General features: G+C 41.1%; 1 protein-coding gene across 3 annotated transcripts in view; it reads left to right on the forward strand.

Annotated features, from left to right (window-relative positions):
* Positions 1-20,115, forward strand: part of ZNF423 (zinc finger protein 423) — a 451,119-nt gene that overhangs the window by 67,893 nt on the left and 363,111 nt on the right. The window contains exon 1 of one of the 3 annotated variants that reach the window (XM_030204359.1): positions 192-313. The exons of the other annotated variants lie outside the window; for them this stretch is intronic. The gene's annotated coding sequence lies outside the window, so the exon portion shown is untranslated. Of the gene's footprint in view, positions 1-191; positions 314-20,115 lie in introns of those variants that run through there. 3 annotated transcript variants of the gene reach the window in all.

The raw sequence follows: 20,115 nt of genomic DNA on the forward strand, positions 1-20,115 counted from the left end.
TTTGCTGTCTGCAGGGCTTCTTTACAGCAGATCCTCTTTTCTAGAATGTGCTTTCCTTTATTAGCGTTGAAGCTGAGTTCTGTGGGAGCCCCTGGGGGATCCCGGCCAGCCGTTGGCAATTTCTTTCAGACACCCAATTACCCCTGACGTCAATGCCGTCTCTCCCTTCTCCCTTGGGTGCCCACATTTTTTCCTTTGTAACACTCTAATAGCTGACTAGCTAAGTGCCTGTTTCCTTGACAGAAGGTTTGTGTTTTGGGCCGGATAGAAAGTCCAAAAAAACTACATGTAGGAAAAAAAAAATCCTGTGTAGGTGAGTGCACATTGATTTTTGTTTAAGTCACAGTGATATCCAAGCCTCTCTGGGGGGGGGGGGGGGGTATTTTACAAGAAAGATAATATAACAGAAAATTACTAGAGCTGCACAGGTCTCTGGTGGAATTCTTGGGGGCCTGCTAAGTTTCAGTAGAACCGACAAGCGCTTTTATTAATGTAAATGTGTGGTTTTGTTCTCCTCCTCTCCTCAGAAGGTCGGAGTTTTTTTTTTTTTAAATGATGAAACTCCGGTGGAGCGGAGCTGGAATGTGCAGGCCTGCACTTTGGCCCACCAGTGAGAGAACCTATACTGAGTAATGAACTCCCAGTGGATTGTGGGAGTAATGCAGCCCTGTTTCCATGCCTGCTTCCCAGGGACTGCTGAGCAGCTGCTCGCCCTGTCGCTTGCCAGGCGAGGAGGTCTGCGCGAGCAGATAAAGCGCACGGACTGAGTTTGGGGGGGGACTGTATGACAGCTGTGCCGGGCCGGAGCTGACTGGGAGCGCCTGATAAGGGCCCAGCAAGGCGAGAGAAACCGGTAGCTGTGCACAGCCAGGAACCCGACAGGATAGCACAACTGGCAAAGAAAGTTAACAGGACTGGGTTGGGGGATGGGACGGAGAGCTGTTAGCAAAGATAATGGTAATTGATTGAATCAAAGTAGCAGAGCAGGCTTGGTTGGGTGTTTTTTCCCCCTCTTTACTGTTTTTTTTTCTAATTACCAGCCTAAGCATCCTAAGAGCCCAGGCTGCCCTATGCATACTGCACTAGGAGATAATAAACAGATGCCCTTTTCAGCTGTTTTTTTTTTTTTTTTTGGAGGAGGAGGAGAATGCAGGTTAAATATTCAGACCAAGGAAATACAAAGCCCAGTTGAAACAAACAGACCATAAAGTTGTGAATGTGTTTCTATGTTATCTAATTGTGCTATGAAAAGAAAATCGATGTCTTTAAGATTACTAGTCTGTACTGTATGCTCTGGTTATATTGGAGAGGGAGCCAAGGCAGTCCACAGAGCAAACTGATACTGCTGCTAGACAGAGGCTATAGTATATGATGTCTGTGTATTTGTGTGTTTCTAGATGTTATTTCTTTGGTTGTTATTCTTCCAGTTTGTAGCTTGTTCCATGAACAGTGCACAACTGTAAATGTATGTGGTAAGGTAACTTCACATTTAAAGTTGACTGTATTTCATACTCTGGGGTGTTGAAATTCAGCTGGCAGTGCTCAGTACTTTGTTGACCACCACCAATTTTATGCCTGGAAATTCAGTGCTGGACTGTGTCTGGGCCCCCGACATTGAATTTCCAGGTTTGCGGAGCCGGCTAAGTGCGATATTCAGCATTTAACTGGCTATGGGGCACCATATAAAGATAGGACTGACTTTTATGCACTAGTAGAGGAGTGGCCTAGTGGTTAGAGCACCAGTCTTGCAATCAAGAGGTGGCAGGTTCAAATCCCACTGCTGCTCCTTGTGATCTTGGGCAAATCACTTAACCCTCTATTGCCTCAGGTACAAACTTAGATTGTGAGCCCTCCTGGGACCAAATATCCAGAGTACCTGAATGTAACTCACCTTGAGCTACAACTGAAAAAGGTGTGAGCAAAATCTAAATAAATAAAAAATATTTATGCTCTTGCCTTGGCTGGTTAAGGGCTGAATGTTGACACTTAACTGGCCAAATGCTGACTCTGCCTATAGCCGGTTTTGACATAACCAATAACTGGATATTTACAGTGGCACAAACTGGTTAGGTGCTTCAGAATATAATCAGTTAATTTGTCAATTTTTGGTTGACAAAATGTATTGTGTGTATGGTCTTTTCAAATCGGACCCTGTAACAATTCAAACCAAATGTCAACACAGCACATAGAAACAGTACACCAGTAACCACTGTCTGTGTGTGTGTGTTAAGAACATGCTTTTTTGTTAGTGCAATTTAAAAAAATTAGTGCATGCTAGATCGATTAGTGCTTGTTAACCTATTAGTCAACAAGTGCGGATGAACAGAGCAATTTAAGAAAATTTAGCATGCACATGAATATGTGAAACAACAAAAATCCCAAATCTGGGTAAAATGTCCAAGAATTGAAAGTGTTTGTCCTTGGCATATCCTTTGTGTGTGTGTTTGTATATATAAAAAAAGTACACCTAGGCATATTCTCTAAAACACGCCTCTATTTTATAGAATAGGCTTAAATTTTCACGTGGTATATGGAGTACGCTGAGCGCCTCTCCTTGCAACCTAATTTAGGGCCCTGTTTACTAAGGTGCGTTAATGTTTTTAGTGTGCCTACACTTAGCGTGCGTGCTAAACGTGTAGGCGGCTATAGGGATATTGTAGACATGTACATGGTTAACGAGCGTTAAAAACGTTAATGCTTCTATAACGCTGCTTAGTAAACAGGGCCCTTGGGACCATTTACTCCATTTTACTTGGCATAAATCCAGATGCCTAAATTAGGTGCAGAGTGGGTGTATTCTATAAGATTTTAGAAACTCCCATGCTCCACCCATGGCCATGCCCCCTTTTCAATTGTGTAATTTAGAATTTAATTACACCACATTACAGAATACACTTAGTGAGTTTTGTGTAAATCTTAATTCTAATTGTTGCTGGTAATTGCTTGTTAACATCCAGTTGACTGCTCTGATTATCTAGTTAACCAGTTAAGTTATGTGCACCGTTATAAAATAAGCTTTGATTTCTGAATGGAAATTAAGGCGCGATATATTGAATCCCAGGGAAAATGCTTATGCTTGCTTCATATTTTATATACACATAACAAAGCAGTTTACAATAATAATGTATGATATCTATTTACCTGGCTATCTTAAAAATCTTTTATTTCATCCAACATGGTATTTTACCAGGAATGAACATTATAATTTTGCAGCTGATTAGTAGTTAAAATTATTTCCCATCATGCTATAAGACCATAGTACAACATTTTTTTAAAGCATCCCCTCTTCCCCTTTCTAGGATATATGTTTTTCATTGGTTATTGCTTGACCCTTACTGATAGCAAGAACTATATATAGGAATTATGCAGCTAAGGCTAATCATTGTGACCCAGACCATAAAGAGATTTCAGAGCTGCACCTTTCCAGTTATCTGCAGTGTTCTATAAATGGGTGCTGTCAGAGTGCATAGCATATTAGTTGACTACACTCCTGTGGGAAATTCAAATTTTTTTTTGCAGTGGTTCTTCATCCCTTCATCATCCTTTGTTAATATCTGTTTTTTATTTATCGCCTTTTTTGAATAAATTCTCTCAACTTGGTGCACAGAATAACCTGGAAATAGGTAATAAGTGATTTACAGTAGGAAAAATATTCAACCCACTATAACATAGTGTGCTACTTCCAATGTCAATACAATGCACATTAAAATATCTTAATAGCACAGGGGATAAGTGGACATGGGAGGTAACAGACAGACAGATAGAGTAGCAGGAGTTTTGATAGTTACATTTATCTTCTAACTTAAGGAAAAATTGCACATGGCGTTATGAAAGGTGAACATTGTAAGCAAGTCATGTTGCAATCAGTCACACACACAAGGACTATTTAATTAGTTGCTTCTTTCATCAAAGGCTTGGGAGAAGTGCCGAGATTTTACATGCTTCCTGAAGTAAAGATAGTCTAGGGTTAGGTGAAGCCTTTCTGGGATTGTGTGCCAGAGTGTGGGGGCTACTTCTAAGAAGGCTCATTAGCAGGTGTCACATTGGGTGATTTCCTTCGGAGAGGGTGTGGTTTGGAGGACCTTAGTGACCTTGAAGAACAGGATCACCCTCTATACGCTTCTTCAGTACTCAGGCCCATTTCCTTTCTTTTTTGTTCCAGGCCTTGAAGATCAGAGAGTTTTAAATTTAGCCTTTTATTGGTAGCTAGTGGAGTTTTTGCAGAAATGGTGTTAATGTGATCATGTCACTTACAACTTTGGGGGGTAGCCACAGGAAGAGGCCCCCCCTCTTCCTGTGGCTACCTCCCAAAGTTGTAAGTTGTAGGTCCAAAATCTGAGCAAAAGAGCCAAATGAATCAGAAAATTTTGCCCTCAACTGAGCATGTGTAGGAGTGCTGGTGTTGGCAGCTGAAGCACACAGCTGACTTACACTCTCCTCAGGCAGCTTCGGCGGGGACTCGAGCAGTGGACTTTCTACCAGCAAAGGTACGATTTAAATGTGGGTGGGGAGAGAGCTGAGGGGAAATATGTACCCTTTCCAAATGACTTCTGGCTTCGCCCCTGCTTTCAATTAGTAATGTTCCAGCATTCTGAATCAATTGGAGCTGGTACAAGCTTTATATTGCTACCAAGGCGAAGTGCATTACAGTATTGTGATGTCTGATTATTTTTGGTCCCTTTTAAGGTCGCATCACAGTAATTCAAACTGAAGTAAATCTATGCATACTGTATGTAGGAGTGGAGGGGTGGTTGCAGCAGCAAGGATGCCATGATTCAGATCCCATTGACACATCTTGTGATTTTGGGCAAGTAACTTCACCCATAATTGCTCAGGTATAAATTTAGGGCTAGATTTACTAAACTGCATTGGGATATTCATTAGTATTTGACACAAGATTTTGACAAAAATGTGGTAATAATGCCTGTTAGTAAATGTAGCCCTTAGATTGCAAACCCTCTGGGGATAGGGAAATAATTGGTGCACCTGAATGTAAATTGGTGTGAGCTAAATCCAAATAAATATGCCGTTTTGTAGGGAAAAAATAACATTTACCTGTAGTTCTCAAAAGTAAGCACAAGAATAAAACATTTCAATTTAAAAATTAAGATGTGCATTAAGAATATCATCCAAATTTGTGAGGCAACCTTATTGAAAGTTTCTGCTATTTCCTTAATGGGTTAACAGAATGGTACTGGGTAGTACCTTATTAACATGGGTCATAAAGTACACTACCAAAACTTTGGAAGCTTTGGTACCATAGTGTAGTTTATTGTTTAGGCAGGTATAAATTATGTGAAGTCTGTGTGTGTGTATAACATGTAATATTGACTGCTAAATAAAGAACGTTTGAGTAGCATCGCATAAACGTTTAGGAAGCATTTTGTTTTTTTGAGCTTCTAAGCTGTGCTCTGTGATGTGATTGGCAGTCAGTGATGCAGAAGATCTTGTCTTACCAATGAGATCTGATGGATATCAGAATAGTTAGAGGACAAATATCGGAAATCTCGCTGTTTTTCCTTAATTACTGACTGGATGAGTACTCGTTACTTAAAACTCAATAAGGATAAGATAAAGTTTCTATTAATTGGTTCCAAATTTAAACGTGATGAGGATTTAACCTTAGAACTGATGGGATAGATTACACCTTAGAACATTCATTGAAATGTATAAGTTATCTATGGAAAATCATCTTATAAAAGTACATTTTGCGGGTAAAGAAAATTGAGAAGTATCAGAAAGTACTTGGAACAAAATCCATTTAGGTTGGTGGTTCAGTCGTTAATTTTGAGTAAGTTGGACTACTTCAACATTGTTTATTTAGGGCTCTCAAAAACCTTGTCGAAGAGGGTTAAAACAATTCAAAATGTTGCATTACGTCTGATCTGTTCTCTGAAGAAATCAGATAAGACCAGAATGGTTGTTTGGCCTTTAAGATCAGAAAGGTCTAATTTCCCAATATATGGTTTATCTCATATGTAGGCTACTATCTGGTCAGTTCTATGATGTTAGGAATAGAATGGTGATATTGTTTCCTAGTTCTAGAGGTGTTCTAGTAAAGAAAATGTTTACATCCTCATTTTCTTACCAAGCAGCTAATCTATGGTCCTTGGTAGAAAGGACCATAGATTAGCTGCTTGGTAAGAAAATGAGGATGTAAACAAAATAAGTACCTGAATATATGTAAACCGCTTTGAATGTAGTTGCAAAAACCTCAGATAGGCGGTATATCAAGTCCCATTTCCCTTTCCCTCCCTTCTTTACTAGAATACCTCTAGAACTAGGAAACAATATCACCATTTTATTCATAACATCATAGAATTGACCAGCTAGTAGCCTACATATGAGATAAACCATATATTGGGAAATTAGACCTTTCTGATCTTAAACAAAGCTCCGAAAACAGTTTTGTTTCATAAATACATCTTGAATAGATGGATTTTTCAGTGTTGGTTAGCATATGATTTTTCTGTTGCATCCTAGTTTTTTTGCTCTAGTATCTTTGGAATTGTTATTTGCTAAGAACTGTCTGTTGGCTTTAGCAGTCTATAAGTGAAACAACTGAAACTGTAGGGCAACATTCCATAATTCTGATGCTGGATAAAAAAGATGCAGGTTATTCAGCATCCTCACATTGAACTTGTGAAGGGTCTGAGATAACAAGCAGATTATCACCAAGGGGCCAAAGAGTCAGAGAGAGCTTCTAAGTTACTACAGAGCCGGATAGGTATTCAGCGTGTCCGTTTTTCAAGACTCTATGGGTAAGCACTAAGATTTTAAATTTAAGCTTACATGGAATGGGGAACCAATGTTCAGCTGAAAATAATGGTAACATGATCATTACATGTGTTGTGAAGTAACTAAATTGCTGAAGCCTTTGTCAAGCGGAAGATTCCATGCCATTATAAAATGAGTTACAATATTCAGGGGCTCTTTTACAAAGGCGCGCTGAAAAATGGCCTGCGGTAGTATAGATTCGTGTTTTGGCCGTGCGCAGAATCATTTTTCATCGCACATGTAAAAAATGCCTTTTTAAAATTTTTGCCAAAAATGGACATGCGGCAAAATGAAAATTGCCATGCGTCCATTTTGGGTCTGAGACCTTACCGCTAGCCATTGACTTTGCGGTAAGGGCTCACATGGTAACCGGGCAGTAATGGTCTACGCGCGTAAAATGCCAATTATCGCTCGCGTGCCAGAAAATAAAAAATATTTTCTGGTGCGCTTAGCGGAAGCGCATCAAAAATGAAATTACCGCAAGGGCCATGCGGTAGCCGGGCGGTAACTCAAAATTGATGCACGTTGGGCGGGCATAGTCACCCACGCAGCTTAGTAAAAGGGCCCTAAATGTGGTATGGAACTAGATTGTGCTCTTTAGTTTCCAAGGACTGATCATATACTACACATTTGATGCAGTGCATAATAACCAGCTCAGATAACAGAGGAACTCTATGTCGAAGGTTAAACTGGAGTCAGACAACCCAGAATGCTCTTAGATTTGGTGTAGAATACGGCTGCAAGATTGATTTATTTACAACCAGGTTTTTACTGTGTGACTCCTCTTTTAGTGAATTTACATGGGTTACCAATGAAATTGCTTATTTAAATTATGTTGTTTGGTTTTTAAAATTTACTTATTTATTTATTAGGATTTATTTACCGCCTTTTTGATGGAATTTACTGAAGGCAGTGTACAAAATCAAACATGAGCAATAGGCAATTACAGCAGTAAAAATATTCAAATAACAATGCAAAGTATAGCATTGTATACTACTTACAACGTCAACACAATATGTAATAGGACATTTTAATTGATATTGAAGGGTATAAGCAAAGATGGAACATATAGATAGGTAAGAGAGTAAGAAGAGTTAGAAGTAAGGTGACTAAAGAAAGTAGCACATGAGGTCAGGAAGATGGTTAACATAGAGATAGGTAATCTTATCTGGGGACGTTCCTGATAACTTTCCTTCTTGAATTGGTCTCGTGTGGTCGATTTGGGAGTCGTAATTCTGAACATTTAATCTTGGGTTTTCTGTCTGTCAAAGGTATAAAGTATAAATGGATATATCAGGGATCTTATTGTTACTCTATAGTGGAGGTTTAGAATCTACTACCCTTACATATTTGTCAAAGTTCTTCTTATGAAATCTTTGGGAAGGAAGTTAAGATATGGGTATTTTAGAGTTTGCTGTATATGGAAAGTTAGGATTAAAATAGGAAAGCTAATTATTTTGTAAACTGTTATGTAAACCCACTCTGAACCTGAGATAAGGAACGTAGCGGTATAGAAAACCCTAGTAACATAGCATAGCAAAGCAAGTTGAACTGGGTGTCAATAATGTGGGAGCAGAATGAGGGCAGATTGATTTGCCAGTGACGCACATGGCGATCGGCTTTTGAGGATTGAGTTTTAATCTGCTGGATTCAAAATTGCAGTCCACAGGTGAACCTATTTACTAAACATGTTCCTCATGGGTACACAGTGGGAGAAAACGTTTAGTAAATAGAACCCTACATGTTAACTCCTAAGTACGTCTGTTTACTCCCGTTCCTTCCCTCTCCCCCTCCAGGGAGTATCCTATTGATTACTGAAGTGAGCTGAGAACCAGGGAAGTCAAAGTTCACATCTGCCTCTGACAAGCCTTGAGTCCTTGGGCAAATCACTGTCTTTCATTGCCTCATGTACCCACTTAGACTTGTCCCACATTTTACCCAAATACTTAACACCAGTATATAGCACTGTGTCTGTCCAGTATCACTGTTCAAATGGCAAGTAGTAGTAATAGTATTTTGAGCCAGCCAGTTCTCAAACAGCTTTAATACTCTGATCAATCCTTCATGAAAATTACCCTCTTATCCATGCCACTGAAAGCTGGTGTGTGGTTGTGTCTGTGGTAAGAGGACCATAGATTCTTCTCAACTGTCCCTCCTCGTCCAGCCCCTACCCCATTCTTGGTTGTAAATTATTGCAGACAAAAGTGTTTGACAGTGGGGTGTGCACTGTTCCAAACTGATACAATTAAAATGCTCATTTAAATGCCATAGCAATTCATTAGGGAGTTACTGATAATGCTAAACTGCTTCCATTAAACTCCCACAGTCCACCAGTAGGCTATACACGGTATCTGTGGCTTTTTCACAAGGGTTGTTTGGCATGAGTGCAATTTGTGTGATTGAAAAGAGAGCAGACCCCTCAGTCTCAAAAGTTAAACAAAAGAAAAACCTCTGTAGTCCATCGAAGCGCAGGCTGTAGTCGTGCCAGATGAAAAATGACAGAGGGGTAATTACTAAGCTGCAATAAAATGTATTTTATCTCAGGTTAGGGATGCCTGTGATAAAAAAAAATGTGTTGCTGCAGCCAGGAACATCATAGCTGCAGTAACACGGGTAGGTCATGGACTGGATCTGCTAACTTTTTAGAGGGGATTTGGGGAAGGGGTGAGAGGGAGGGTAGGTATAATAATTCCTGAGCCTCCCTCAATGACAACTCACTGTCCGTAAAACAGACTCGCCTGAACTCCCCTCCACCCAACCAAAAACGACCCACTCCTTTCCTCCTGAAGACGCCCTCCTCCCCTCCCCCCGGAGCCTAGTAGTGGAAGGTCAAGAATAATCTCTGTTTGCTTCTCTCCCTTAGGCTGCTGGCACCAAAATGGCACATCTGACCTTTAGTAGTAGTAGGCTTGCAGTACTACCACTAGGAGTCAAGCTGCTAAATAGGCCAAAGAGCACTTGACCCTTGGTGGCAGTGCCATGAAGACTGCTGCTAGGTGTCGAAAGTGCCGTTTGAGCTCCAGCACCAAAGGGGCAGGAATGTCCAGGGATTGCTCCTGCCTCCACCATTAGCCACCAGAGAAATCCCTGAAAGGTGCCAGGGTATGATCGCTGTGCTGTCGGGTGGGGCTGGGGTATCAGATGGGTGGGAGAAATTGCACCTTCCTCAGGGCAGGTGCAAAAGGTGAGGTGGAAATTTTTGTTGTGTAGACGTAGGAAGTACATGTGTATTTTTAGAGCGTGCCCACACCATGCCCTCCGCCCCCTGAAAAGCATGCACCCTAGGGTTCTACACATGCAAATACCATACATGTATAAATAGCAGTTTCTATAAATCAGCTATCTACACATGTGTGGATGCATGTAAAATAAGGGTCTTACTGTGTTACTTGAGCATATAAGATCTCTACTCAGCTCCAGCACCCAACTTTCCCATGCCTTCAACCCAAGGCTCAGTAGTAATCTACTCTGTTCCCTTATGGTTGTGCAGTAAAGCTGCTCAGGCTTTGTGTGACCAGAGAGATCAGTTTCTCTCTGCAGTATCATCTCTTCTTTCTCTTAGTATTGTTTTTCCACTTAAAGCTGAACCTCTCATGCCCTTGCAATAGCTACCAGAAAATTTTCATGTTAGGTTTTCAGATTGTGAGCAGGTGTTAACCCTCACAGGGTAGCTTTAGATTTATATCCGTACGTTTAAGATACGGATGAAATAAGACTGATGTAAGAAATTAGTTCTGAAACATGTATAAAACAGACAAGAGACGTTTTTCTTTAAAAATAAATAAATAAAAACAACAACAAAACCCTGTGATATAGCTGGAAACTGTATTTCTCAATATCAGTCCAGATACAGCATGTCTGCTGTAAATTATGTGCAATTTCTTTTAAAAGTTTATATGAAGAAATTACCCATTACTGTCTGCTATATATAAAAAGTATATGTGTGGTGGGAGGGGGGAGTGGTTGTTTTTCAAGATTAATCATGCTCCTTCTTCACCTCATTCCCACAACAAACCTTTTTTTTTTTTTGCCGCTGAGCTCAAACAGCCAGTAGCCAGGTTTGATCTGCTGCCCCATGGCGTATATGCCCTGTGTGAATTTCAAGTTTTTTTTCCCCCTCTGTGTGACTGGGGAGGCCTGTAAATAAAAAGTAGCCTCAGGTAGCCAGATCTCTCCTTTCCACAGCAGCTCCTGGGGCGCTGCCTGAAGCAGTCTTCCTGAATTTGTTTCAGACAAATGCCAGAGATGCCTATTTCCCCCTTGGCAAAAGGGGAAGAACACCCCCCACCCATACCAGTCCGGGAGTTCCAGTTGGCTTTATATATCGAGACAAGAAGCAAAAGAAAAAAAATAAAAAGCATAATTGTTTGTAGGGAACTGGCACAGGCTGTGGAAATAGGAACTACAGCCAGACAAAACCCAGTGGCCTTCAAAACTTTTTTTTTTTCCACATTTATTTTTTTACCACATGAACTTTGAGGACGTGGAGGATAATGAAAGGATCCCTCCCCCCTACCCTCAGCCCTCATTTTCTGTGTCTCTTTGATCCTAGTTTGTTGGGTAGCTGTCTCCATTGTCCTTGAATTTTTCTTTTATTCCTGCCCGGCCCTTTTGATGTCAGCCATGATGATCTTTAATTCCCAAGTTAGTGATGTGCAGGATAATATTACTGTTCTTGCATAATACAGCTGTCACACTTTTATTTTTAAACGCAGCATAATAGGGTCCAGACTTGGGTGTGGTGAGTTTTAACCCCTGGTTAGCTGAAACAGGAGGCATTTCACTGAACGGAGTGTCTGTAAAAGTTTACCTTGCACTTGTGCGCACTGTTCCTGGTATTAGATATCAACAGTATCTGGAGGGATTATTGGCCTAATTGTTCCCATTTGGACAAAGTGTGCTAAGGAAGAACATAAAATCTGGCAGAGTCATTCTAATTGACTTGGGAAGGAAAATTACTGTTTATTATCCTGCTAATAAGATAATAGTGGGGGGAGGGGAGGGAGAACAATCTGGGCTGCAGATGGAGGTCCCGAACAGAGGGAAATTTGTTAAATGTTGTAGACTAGTTTCTGATGGTCAGTTGTGTCCATTCTCCGTCATAAGGCCTATGGTAGGCATCAGCAAATGGGGCCTGTGCTGTGAGATAAGCCCCATCTAGTGACTGAAAACCAGGAATATGATATGACAGCAACTATTTGACAAGCTATTGATGTTTCTTCTTTAGTTCACATGGTAGATTTATTGTTTCGGGAAATGGAGGTCTGCTTTTGCGTATAGCTTTTCTTGATATAAAGCAGCCAGAGGCAATTTAAAATCACCAGACCATTTAGCCTCTGATGTTTTTTTTTCCTTGCTCAAATCTCTCCAAGGTTTTATTGGTCATTTACATGTTTTGCCAGCAAGTGAAAATGAAACCATGTGCATAACAGTTTTGCAGATGGCTTTCTATGGTTTTTCATCATATTCTATAACTGTCACAGAAAAAAAATCAGTTGTGCTTTTCCCACTTTACTGTTAATGAAATATGACCATGGTGATGGTGTGGTGTAGTGCAGAGGGCGCATAGGCCCTAGGTTCCTGTGCAATATCTGGGTGTGGTAATGTTAGCAAGGGTGAGCCTGGAACCAGGACAAACTGAAGCCACAAAATGGGTGTAAGTAAAAGAAGATACTATTTAATTATCAGGTAGGGGTCGTGTTCCATTCACAGGTAGGGGAGAGAAAATAAACACAAAAATCTTCTATAGACATAGCAAGGTTCTCTAGTTGCCTGCTCCTGTAGGGCCACGGTGTACCTTACTGTCTCAGCTGGGCAGTACACTTGTGTCTGGCCTGGTTCCCCAGAGTTACCAATATAATCTCTAGCAAACTTTAGGTCAAAGTTACAAGGTTCCAAGTTGAACTTGGCCTACGTGACTGTTGCAGTTCGCAAGTAGGTGGGTGGAGGCACATGCAGTTGGCCGTTAACTGCTTCTGGCTGTACCCCTCCCATGTCACTTCTCCCTTGGTCAAGACTATGGATTTTAAGGTGGCTCTGACATTTGAGGGAGTATCCTTAGAGGGAAGTGGCAGGTTCCTATGGACTCCCTCACATAGAGACATAATGTAGAGAAGCACACGCCAGGGGTGTAGCTGGGTGGGGCCATGGGGGCATGGGCCCCCGCAGATTTAGCCCTGGCCCCCTGCATTCATCCCCCACTGATCCTCCCCCCCTCGCCGCCAACCCTCCCCCGCTGTCAGGTACCTTTCCTGGCGGGGGTCCCCAACCCCCACCAGCCAAAGTCCTCTTCAGTGCCAGTCTCCAAGTCCAGAATGTTGCTGATCTGGATTCTGTTTCTGTGAGTCCTGACGTGCAAAACACATAGATTCATACCATTGGGATGTAGGAGGAGCCAGCATTTTCAGTAGACTGGTCCCCCAGGCAATCCCAGGAGAGCAATGGAGCACCCTAGAGGGCACTTCTGTGCACTTCATGAAAATGCTCCCAGGTACTCATCTCACATTTGCTCCTTTATCTTGTCTCCTGAGCCCTCTAAAACCCACCCAAAAACTTTGGTAGGGGTCACAATTTCCACAGGTGTGACAGGTAGAGGGAGATAGGGACCTGGGTCCTCCACTGTGCACTGCACTGGAGGAGTGGCCTAGTGGTTAGAGCACCGGTCTTGCAATCCAGAGGTGGCCGGTTCAAATCCCGCTGCTGCGCCTTGTGATCTTGGGCAAGTCACTTAACCCTCCATTGCCTCAGGTACAAACTTAGATTGTGAGCCCTCCTGGGACAGAGAAATATCCACTGTACCTGAATGTAACTCACCTTGAGCTACTACTGAAAAAGGTGTGAGCAAAATCTAAATAAATAAAATACACTACTCCAGGGACCTGCATGCTGCTCTAATAGATGTGCCTTTAACATCTGAGACTGTCATAGAGGCTGGTAAGTCATATTTTTATTCGTTTGGGTGGGAGGTGGTCAGTGACCACTGGGGGGGGGGGGATATTGGGGGGCCACCCCTGATTCCCTGCAGTGGTCATCTGGTCATTTAGGGCACCATTTTGTGCTTTATTCATTCTGAAAACAGGTCTAGACCAAAATATTTTGGTTTTAGTCCTGAACGTTTTTGTTTTGTTCCATTACGGCTCTAAAACGTCCAAGTGTTGGGCACGCCCTAATCCTGCCTTTGAAATGCTCCCGACATGTCCCCTTGTGATTTGAGCGCACTTTTGACGGACTTCATGGAAAAATGTCTAAATTATGGTTTTGAAAATACCAATTTGGACGTTTTTGTGAGAAAAACATTCAAATGTGGCCTTATGTCACTTTTTGGACGTTTTTCTCTTTTGAAAATGAGCAACACAAGTACCTATGTAGTTTTGTAAAATAGTCTTAAAACAGACAACCTGTTATAAAATTACCTGCCCCCTCATTTTATAATCTTGCGTGCAAAGTTTTACACATCCCCGGGTTCTATAGATCCCCCTGAGATTTCCACATGGAAATCGAAACGTATTCCATAATAAGTTGCATAACCTAATTGGCTAACAAGCCAATCAGTGCTAATTCCTAATTAACAAGCAATTGACACCAATTGGCATTAGATTACAGAATTGTCTAAGCGTATTCTATAACGTGCTGCTCATAAATTCTAAGTTGCATAGGTGAAAAGGGCGTGGCCATGGAATGGGCAGGTTGTGGACATTTCTAGAATCTATATGTGTTATAGAATACACCTGGTCCGTGCCTAATTTAAGCATTGGTATTTACACCAGGTTTTATTTGGCGTAAGTGCAACTAAATTTAGTTGCTCAGATTGGCGCCAGGCATATTCTATAAATCGTGTGGAAATTTAGGCTTATTCTATAAAGTACGTGTAAATTAAGGCGTACTTTATAAAATGTGGTTAGACAAATTTTAATTTTGGTGAGGAATTTTTGGTGTGATATATAGAATCTAGTCCTTAACGTGCAAAATTCCACACAGGCTGTAGAAAAATGCCAGTTACATGTATAACTTAATTGCCTAATTAGGTGAAAATTGACACTAACAACCAATAATCGGTACTTACTGGAGTTAATTGGTACTAATTGGCCCTAATTTGCAGTTACGCATGTAACTACACTTAAGGGCTATTCTGTAATGTTAGAGCCTAAGTACTATATCGTGTAACTTTAAAGGGGGGCATGGGTATGGGCAGGAGTGCTAAGCAGTTATGTGCTAAACTTTAAGAAGACTGTCAGTAACTCGTGTAGCTGCTGTGTTGCACAAATTTAGTCCTGCCATAGAGCTAGCATCAGTGCTCACACTTAGTTGTGTATAACTGCAGACGTAGGCTAGATTTCTATAATGCAATTAAGTACTTAATTGCTGTTACAAACTTTGTGCTTAGTAAACACAGCTTTGGCATTGAATAGCATTGAAATGACAGTATTTGTGTCAATCCTGGTGTTATCCATATAGAGTAGAGAGAGAGAGTGGCAACCAAAATTATCTGTATAATGGTAATATTTATCTGCTATTCAGATTCAGCCTGGTTTTAGACAAGCCGTAGAAGTAAGAATTGAAACGTGTAGGTCAGTGCATCTCAAGGTTCACCGGTATTTGAGAGCAGAATCTTCTGACGTAGTCTGTTCTAAAATACAGGAAAAATAGATGTTTATGTGCTGGTTGTGTTTAGCATAAATGGTTATTTTAGAAAATATAGAATATCCACAGCTTCAAAGCCAGCAGTAACCAGTTAACTCCCGACATTGATCTTTTAGGACATAGATGTTTAGTCCCTTTCTAAAATGGAGCATAAACATCTATGAACCCCTGCCATTCCCTCGTCCTGCCGAAAACACACCTAGACCATTCCACTTGCATGCACTTGGGTTTGATATGTGCGTATCCTAGCTTTGTAAAATGGGGACTTAGACGTTTGTGCAAGATAAATGTTTAAGTACTGGTTTATGCATGGATCAAATGTGAATAGGACTTGTAAAATGAAAGCCCTTATGTCAATTAATGACCAGAGATTGGCCTTATCTATCTCGAAATCAGCTCATCTTGAATCTGCATGCCGTAGTGCTTTTTTCTTTTCTCTCCCCACATACCTGGAATACTCTTCAGTTTTCTCTCCGTAGTAATTCCTGTCTCAAGAATTTTAAGATTGAATTAAAAGCCTGGCTGTTTGAGCAAGCTTTTGGAAGAACTGTCTGACTATCGACACCAGCTACCTACCTCTATTTTATTTTACTTTTAACTTTGTTTATTTTTACTTTTTTAAATTTTGTTTCCTTATCTTGATTTTACCTTTCCTTTAGTTACTCTTTGGTATGGATGTTATTCTTTACTATTTTTAATGGAGTTCTTTTCCTATTATTTGTGTTGCTTATATACCGCTCTGCTCGTCAGAGCGGTAAAGTTTTAGGAATAAATAAATACAATTCCCATTCATAGGGCTTTGCAAAAAGAATCAAAACGTTTCAAAGGGTTTATAACTCTTGGGAGTTCTTTGAATAGTGCTCTCCATCTCAGGCTCCTACATTTTTCACACCTCTTTGCAGACTGGACAGTTGTTAGAATCTTTACTTCTCTGTATTGTGCCTTTAGTATCCTTTGAGTTCTCTCATGTATCAGTTCATTATAGTTATACGTCAGCTTTTGAGCATTGCTTAGGCCTACTACTTTACTCCTTTTACTCCCTTGCAAAGAGTTCTGTGCGCCAGTCACCCTTGTATTCTCATGTACTCTCTTTCTCTCTTCCCTCTCCCCTTCCCTCCTCTTTGTGGCTCTGTGTTCCCCAGTGCTCCCTTTCTCTTAGGCAGGTTGGTCAACACCCAAGAATTGGGCCCTACTTCATGTCTTGCTATGGTATCTGCACTCCGCATCTTCACTACTCCCCAGCTTCCAAATTATTTCCCTGCAAGTACTGTTTTCTGGCAGCAACTTCAATCAGTCGTTCTTCTCTGAAGATCATGATCAGACCTCCCTGATGATTTGTGCCTCATGGGACAGTTGTGGACCAAATTGGCAACCCCTGATTAGGTTAGTCTGTTTAGGAAATGGCCTCAGTATCTACCGGGGACAACTGTTGACCAGACTTTGGCAATTCCTGTGCTGTTCTTTCTCCTTTAATCCTTTGAGCAGGGAGCCAAAACTCATGTGGATCCCAAAGTGGGGTAATCCACCTCCTGTATTTTTATATGCTTCTAGCTGTGGACTCCTCTGGGAGAGGACAACAAAGCTTCTCCCAGAACTTAAGAGTTTTATACTTCCCTCCAAACATTAATAGACCCACTCCCTATTCAGATTTGATTGGCACTTTTTGTAGCAAGGGCCCAGAATATTCTTCCGGTCATTGCATAGGAAAGCACATTTTGAAATCCTGTGACATGCACCCCCCCCCCCCCCCCCCCCCCAATCCTATGCTGCTCTTTCACTGTCTTGTTTACCTTACTTGTCTTCCTCCTCACCTCCTGTTCCCTTTTGCATTCTTCTGGCTCTCCTTCCTCTTCCTTCTCCTCCTCATTCCTTTTCTTCCCATTGGCCCTGCTGCTGGCTCCATTTGGTTGGCTCCGAATGGAGCTGATACTTTTTCTTCCTCTTGGACATTAGTTGGGGCCAGAAAGACTGCAGTCTACTTCTGGAATTGTCCCTCCAGCTGAGGAAATCCACTTTGCCTGTTGGATTTTCAAAATCTTGGATGTTAGTAATCAAGAGGAAGGCCAGTATATTAGTAGTTGTGGGGTGATGCTCATGATGCCAAAGTTGTTATTGTGTAGACATCCCACAGTGCTGTACACATTGAAGGAAAACTGTAGAGAATAGGTATGATTTAAAATTTTGTCCTAATAGACCTTTTTATGAGTTGCCTACAAGAACGAATCCTAAGGGCAAAATAAGGAGAAAATAGTTTTTCTTGCCAACATGTTTTCTCCCAGACACAATACAGTGAAGGAATGGCATTCTGGTATCTTTAACCTTTTCATTGTGAGGTTAGTGTGAGTTGTCTTATGTGGTACAATGAAGAGTCTAGAATTAATCCCGGCTTCATCATGAGAATTTATTAGAAGGACTTGATAATACGGCATTTAATGCAATATATGTTTATATCAAATATTTACTATATCACTTTTTCTGTTGGGCAGGTCAAGGAAGTTTACAGTCTAATAAAAGAGAGAAAGGAATGCCAAAATTTGATAGGAAAGCTAATAGACATTCAGACTTAAAAACATAACCCCCCCCCCCCCAGTACTTACAGATAAACATACAAGCACCTTTCATTCCTTATGACTGAAAGCAAACGTAAAAAAGGGAGTTTTCAAAAGATTTAAATTTGGTAAATGAAGGTTCACTACATAATGGAGCAGGGAGATCTGGGGCCAAGCGCTTTACAATAAATACATTTCTGTTTAGACATGCTGTGAGATACGTAAGGAGCTACCAATATGAAACTGTTTACAACTTTGATCAGTGACAGCTTTAACAATAATTTGAAATGAATGAGATGCTTTACACTATTGAAAATGTATGTAAAATAGTTCTGTGTCATTTGTCCTATCTTTTCAGTTATTGTGAGGTACATGAGAGTTTTTTAATCCGTTCTTATAGCTAAGTATTTTTGGATCCTGTAATGCACTTGGATTTTTCATTTTGGTAATCTTGCTAAGTTGCACAGAACATCCTTTTCTTAATTCTAATGAGTCTATATCAATTTATAGGCATTAGAAGACCACATAAAGAAAGAAATGGTGAAATCTCTAATGACTGTTTCATTATCCCTGAAGTACTTAATATAGTAATATTTCATGACTAATTTGGGTAGTTTTACAGATTATAAGAGGGCACAGAAAGGGCTCTGCTGTATTGGTATTATATTCTTTGCTGCCAGCATATGCACAGCATCAGGAAGAGACTGGAATGAATCCAAAACCTGGAGCAAGGTAGAATAAGTGAAACCTGGATGTGGAATGAGGTTGAAAACAAATTCAAAGGTAAAACAGTTAGGACAAACCAAATGCAAAATATTGTGTGGCCTTCTGTTAACCAGAAACTTCTGCTTCCCATCAACCCCTTTTAACTTCCCTCTAGCCAGTGCTCATGCCTCAGGGAAGTAGCCAACTGAATAGTTATATATGTAAACCGCCGTGATTTGTGCTTCAATAGAAGGCGGTATATCAAAAATTGATAGACTTATCCAAGTCAGTCTTTTCTCTTCATTTCCAGCTCGCCCTATGAAGCCAGGCTGTATAGTGGATATTTTTTCTGGCTTTGTTCCCTAGGTAACTCTGAGTTGAATCCCCACTGGTATTTTCTCCTCACAGTTAGTGGATGAAGGAAGAAAGCATACCATAACAGTCAGTAGTAAGTTGCTCTATTTTCAAAATGGTAGACCTGTATATATACTTTTCAGTGAATGTTCTGAAATTTTATTTGCTGTACATACAGTATAGTTTCCCAAACCTGTCCCCAAAACCAGTCAAAGTTTCAGAATATCCACAATGAATATGCAAGTTTATCTTGTTCATGGCCAGTGCAAAGATATTAAGCATTAAGATATTAAACTAAACAATCATGATAATCTCAATACTATCCCTGCCAGAGCAATCCTATGTAAATGCATTTTTGAACATCATACTTTTAATTGTTAAACTTATCAGCCATTTACAAGGGTTAATGGATTGTTTCCTGCAGGTAAATTATGCACTGATGATATTTTGTGTTGTCTGGTTACCAGAATCTATTGTTTTGCTTTGACTGCAACTGTCCTTTGCTATCCCCCATTCTCCGAGGACAAGCAGGCTGCTTGTTCTCACTGATGGGTGACGTCCACGGCAGCCCCTCCAATCGGAAACTTCACTAGCAAAGTCCTTTGCTAGCCCTCGCGCGCCCGCGCGCACCGCGCATGCGCGGCCGTCTTCCCGCCCGAAACCGGCTCGAGCCGGCCAGTCTTCTTTTGTCCGCACTCGGTACGGTCGTGTTTTCGCCGTGTCGAGCCCCGGAAAGTCGACCTCGCGCGTCCAATTTGTTTTGAACGTGTTTTTTTCCTTCGGGAAAGCTTTGTCCTAGTCGGGAAGTGCTCCGGAAACCCCCCGCCGGGTTTCGTGTAAATCCTCCCCGTACTTCCAGCTTTTTTTGCCCCGGTAAGTTTTCTTTCGTCGTCGGGGTAGGCCTCTTTTCGGCCTCGGTCGAGATTTTTTCTCCCTCTAAATTTGGTGCTTCAAATTTCGCCATTTCGGCTTTTGATTTCGCCGGCGTGATTTTTCCGCCCATGACATCGAAGCCTTCCAGCGGCTTCAAGAAGTGCACCCAGTGCGCCCGGGTTATCTCGCTCACTGATCGACACTCGTCGTGTCTTCA

This window comes from Microcaecilia unicolor, chromosome 5 (assembly GCF_901765095.1).
Source record: "Microcaecilia unicolor chromosome 5, aMicUni1.1, whole genome shotgun sequence".
NCBI classification, from domain to species: Eukaryota; Metazoa; Chordata; class Amphibia; order Gymnophiona; family Siphonopidae; genus Microcaecilia; species Microcaecilia unicolor.